Raw genomic sequence first — 5,839 nt, forward strand, 5'->3', positions numbered from 1 at the left:
TCTGACGCACTATTTTGCGGAGAATGATAATGGGGAGGTGAGCAAGGGCATTCTCTGGGAGGGGCATAAGGCCGTGGTTCGGGGCACCTTTATTGCACTGGGAGCCAAACTTAACAAGGAGAGGCGGGCGAGTTTCCTGAGGGTGTTGCAGGAGCTGAGACGAGCCGAGCTTGCACATAAAAGGACGTCGGGCTCTACGGAGCTCGGGCGTTTGACAGAACTCAGACAAATGTTTTCTAAACTGCTGGACCGGAAAATTAACCGAAAACTGCGCTATCTGGCCCACACTTACTACGAACATGGCAACAAGTGCGGCAGGCTACTGGCCAGGGCGCTTCGCAAGAAGAGACTCCTGGCTCATGTGCATAAATTGTGCTCCCCTACAGGGGACTGTACACAGCACACATCCAAGATTGCCTCTATGTTTCGCGATTATTACGCAAATCTTTACCACCTAGACCAGGCCTCCTCCCCGGCCGACATAGCCCTTAAGAAGACGCGTATACAGTCATACCTCTCCTCTGTAGGTCTCCCCACCCTCACTGCGGATCAGGCAACTGACTTAGAATGCCCAATTACAGGGGAAGAAATCTTAGCTACGATTAAGTCTATGCCTGCGGGTAAGAGCCCCGGCCCTGATGGTTTTACCAGGGCCTACTATGTGAAGTTTTTTGACCAGCTGCAATCCCCTTTGCGTGCCCTTTTCAACTCCCTCGCCTCGGGCGGGGTTTTACCACAAGAGACCTCGCTAGCGCATATTACCGTGCTCCCGAAGGACGGGAAAGACCCATCCCAACCGCAAAGTTATCGCCCAATCTCCCTCCTAAACACGGATCTTAAAATCTTTTCCAAAATTATTGCCAACCGCCTGAAACCGTTGTTACCGGAGTTGATCCACGCTGACCAGACGGGTTTTATAACGGGGCGAGAAGCTAGAGACAACTCCAATAGAGCGGTCCAGCTTGTCCACTGGGCACGTACACGCGGTCGGATGCCTCCATACCTGGTGTTGTCTACGGATGCGGAGAAGGCATTCGATCGCGTGGACTGGGAGTTTCTGAACGCGGTGCTTGGGGGTACGGGGCTGGGCCCACGCATGCTGCGGTGGATCTCGGCTCTTTATGTGTCTCCTACGGCCCGGGTTAAGGTGAATGGTGGCCTTTCCTCGTCGTTCCCTATCCGTAACGGCACGAGACAGGGCTGCCCGCTCTCGCCCCTTCTATTTGCACTGGTTTTGGAACCGTTACTACAGAGGGTCAGAGACAACCCCAGTGTCAGGGGGGTGATGGCGGGCTCCCTAGAACACAAACTTTCTGCTTATGCAGACGACATTTTGTTTCATGTGGTGGACCCTCTGGTCTCGTTGCCGAATCTGATGGGAGAGCTACAGGCGTACGGCGAAGTATCCAATTTTCGGATAAATTATTCAAAATCAGAGATACTGCCGATCACCGTTCCCCCGGCTCTGGGGGACGCTTTGAAGGGCTCATTTCCGTTTACATGGGCTACCCCCTCCTTGAGATATCTAGGTGTCCAGCTCACAGATAGTACTGACTCACTGTACGCACATAACTATTTGCCCCTACTGCAGAAAATTTCAACGGATTTGTCCACTTGGGACAAATCACTTTTTACATGGGTGGGTCGAACGAATATTTTGAAAATGACGATTCTACCTCGCATTTTGTTTCTCCTACAAATGATACCGATACACCTGCCGCGGGGGTTTTTCTTGAGCATACGTAGCCTTTTTGTTAAATTTGTGTGGGGCGGGAAGAAGCCGCGTTTGGCCATGGCGACGCTCCAACGGTCTAAGCTGAACGGCGGTCTAGGCATACCTAACATACTTCAATATTACCAAGCGATCGCATTACAACGCATTTTAAATTGGAAGTTTCATACGCGACATAAGCTATGGGTCCCTCTGGAAAAGACTATGGCGGGAAGAGACCTAGCCTACGCTCCCTGGGTCCCGGCTGGGGACAGGGGGCTCTCAGCATGGGTATCCCCATTTACAGTCCACTCCCTGGAAACGTGGGATAGGGTTAACGCACGCTTGGCACTAGCACCGCAGCTATCCCCTCTAACACCGGTGAGTGGGTATCCGTGGTTCCCCCCGGGGGAACAGATGGCCGCGTTCGGTGCGTGGGTACGGGATGGGACGGCTAGCCTGGGCAGATTCGTGGAGGGAGGGGAGGCGGTGCCACTTTCTACTTTAAGGGAGCGATATGGTAGCTTCCCCTTTGATTTCTGGAGGCATCGCCAACTGGAGGCCTTTATAACCAAGCACAGTAAACAGACCCCACTTCGGGCCACCCTGACAACTTTCGAGAACATGTGGGCTGCCGCGGAGCCTCTGACACACATGATCTCGGAGATGTATTGGCTGTTAGAGTCCGCCACGCCTGCTCCCAAACCACACTATATTACGGACTGGGAAAAGGACCTCCAACATGACTTTACGGGTGACCAGTTACATTGTCTATACCGACTAACACATACCAGCTCGATAGACTCTAAGACCCAAGAAAATAGCTATAAAATTCTATCCAGGTGGTACAGGGTTCCCGTCACCCTGGCTAGAATTTTCCCAAACACTTCGGATGTATGCTGGAGGGGGTGTGGAATGAAAGGCACCTTCCTCCACATTTGGTGGGAGTGCCCTGTGCTCGTGCCGTTTTGGACTATGGTTCGCAAACACGTGTCAGACAGCCTGGGTACTGATATCCCGGCCCTGGCTAAGCACTTCTTGCTCCACATACCCACTATGCCTCCATCACGTTATAAAAAGAGTGTACTCCCCCACCTCCTCAACGCAGCCAAACGCTTGGTGCCACTATATTGGAAGAGCTCGCAAATTCCAAGCGAGCAGGAATGGTTGAGGAAGGTGGGGGAGATAATGGAAGCAGAGAGCTGGATGGCCACTTGTAGGAACACCAGGGAGAAATTTGAGCACACATGGGCGCCATGGAAGGCCCATGTCCAGACCGCAACTGTGGTTCCATCCAGTCTAGATGTCGCGCTTCTTGCCTTAGCAGACCCTGAATTTGGGAGACTTGTCCAGGCGAACCTTCCTCCTCCGCATGCATCTTCTGCCGGTGAGCTGAACACATAATCCGGTGAGGCTTGAGGTTCACACTTTCTTTCCCACCCCCATCCCAACTCTCTTCTCTTTCTGTTTCCCCTTTTATCTTTATGCATATTCTCAGGGAAGAAATTTGGTTTTGATTGATTTAGTGTATTCTTCTCTTTTACTATGCGGTAGGAGCCACTTGTAAGGCTTTAACAGTGTTAAGGGGGCACCCCACCCTCTTCTAGTATGGGAGAGGGACCTGCTCATGGGATCGAATGTCTGGAGCGGGAGGGGTGCTGCCCTGGGTTTGTTGAATGGAAGTGACTCTCCGCCGCCATGTATGCTTACATGTAACTTGACTAGGTTGTATGTATTCCCTCACCCCTCTTTCTCCCTTATTTTCCCAATGTATGTTGATTTTTTGTGTTGATTTTCCTTCTCTTTGTTAACTTTTGAAAATAACAATAAATACCAATTACATAAAAAAAAAAAAAAAAAAAAAAAAAAATACACAAAAAGAATTAATATTGCACATAAACACAACGTAACTTACAAAATTCCTGCTAAATTAGTAATAAAGCATCGCTCACATGTGGCATACTAAAGTGTACGCCCATGGGGGTCATGTTTACCAGCACAGGAATGCACAGGTGTTCCATGCATCCCTGTACAGGCAGTCCCATTTATGTCAAATAAGATGCAATGGCTGCACAGGTATAGCTGCTTTTCCCACTCGGACATTGATGTGGGTACTTGACCCTGAACACAGACAGTGTGAGCTCAGGGACATGCATGGGTGTAAAATTGGGAGCAATGGCTCTGTTGGTGCAGTTGCTACATCCCAATTGACATCAATGGGACTGCCTGCACAGAGAAGCATGGAACGTCTGTGCATCCCTGTAAAGGTACGCTGTGTACGCTCCCTGTGAACAAGGGTTTAGGCCCCTTTCACACAAGCACAACAATTGGGTCTGCCTGTCTGTTTTTCAGGCGGGCCCAATCGGACCACTCATTGTTCTCTAGGGAGAGACTAATGTAAATGGACATGTGTCCGTTTACACCCACCTACATCTGATCCAGTCCGCTAAAAACAGACGGATGGGGATTCCATTCACCATCCATCTAGCTCTAGCAGATCGGATCGGATTGTGTCCGATTGAAATGGACAGATGATCCATTTCCAGCTGACTGTGTCCGCTTTGCATCAGTGGAGGAAACACCGACCTGTCACCCTTCTGCTCAGCGGGGATCAGCAGACAGATCCCATGCTGAGCAGGCGGATCTTCTTGACAGAGTCTCCTCCATGTGAATGGAGTCTTACCAGGAGCCGCCGGTCCATTAGGGGAGCTGGGGCGCCACTCCCCTGCAGGGAACCGGACTCATATTTCTGTATGAGGTTTTTTTTCAAACCACATGATTAGATCCTGAGGCTCGAATTGAAAAAGGTTGGGCTCGGAGCACAGAGCATTGCACCCCAAACCCACCCACTTGTGACAGTAGCAAATTAATATTCGCTATCGTCTTCTGGCTTTTTTACTTTTTTTTTAACAGTCATTTTATGTTTTTTTTTTTGGGGGGGGGGGGGGTCTGTGGTGTGATATCAGAGGTTTAAACAGACCCAATATTTCTTTTTTTTGAGACAAAGGAGGGACTGAAGATAGTCCTTTTCTCTGTTTCACTCTACTTGAATGAATGCATTCACAAATTGACAGTTTCATACATAGTAACACTCATGGTTACTATTATCATATATTAGTGGGCATATAGGAGCGATCATAGTGATCACTGCATGCGCCCAGGGTGCCACACTTAGGGGGGTGGTAACACATGTTTACCAAGCCCAAACATCACCCGCAATGATCCTCCTCCCCCGCCGTGATCCCCAACCTGTCACATTGCCGATCAGAAGCTGCAGGCTGTGAGAGGAGAAGGAGGGATGCCGCAGAGCAAGGATGGATCGGGGGTGCGGGGGCTATCTGAGTGATGGGGGAGACACATCTGGATCCCCCCAAGCCCCAGCAGCACCTGAAGCTGGTGGGAGCAGCAGAGGAGGAATGCCAGCTTATGATGGTGGCTACGGGGGATCGAATTTGGGGGATCGGATCAGGTGAAAGGGGGGTACTCAGTGCTGGGGGGGTTGAAGAGGGGTAAAGGGGATATAAAGAGTGGGGGGGGGGGGGGAGTTTCAAGTGACATTTAGCAGCGGAGGTGGAGAGGCAGGGGACAGGGAAGCAGCAGCATGGGTGGGGTTGGGGGGGGGGGCGGTCACATTAGGGGTTACTAGGGCACTTCTGTACGTCCGTACGGTGTACGGACCTGGTAGTGAAAGGGTTAACAACCACTTTAATGGCTGTGTTATTTTGAGGGGACAGCTAATTTACACTGTTATACAAGCTGTTGTTAGGTGTGACCTCAACAAGTCACCTATTTGTCAGGTTATGTTACCGTTTCCCAATTGTTAGTTAGAGTTCTTATCCAAGCAAAGAGACACAGAGGTATTCAGTATTTCTGCTCAGAAGTCCGTCGTTAACTCTGACTTTCTCTGACTGACTCTGGCTCTGAGGCTTCTTTATTACATCTTTTATAGACAGAAAAGAGCAAACATCAGCAAATGTAAAAAAAACAACATTTTCAAAGAAAAGACAATTCTCCGGGTGTTATCAGCTGATAAGACAATCTTCTGGGCGTAGACTGCTTTTTAGGGCTGATGCGGCCTCTCCTTATGCGTACGTGACAATAGATGACGAGTCCTTATTTTACAGAGAA

Source organism: Lithobates pipiens, unplaced genomic scaffold, assembly GCF_037356315.1.
Source record: "Lithobates pipiens isolate NorthernLeopardFrog02 unplaced genomic scaffold, aLitPip1_a1.2 Scaffold_8, whole genome shotgun sequence".
Lineage (NCBI taxonomy): Eukaryota > Metazoa > Chordata > Amphibia > Anura > Ranidae > Lithobates > Lithobates pipiens.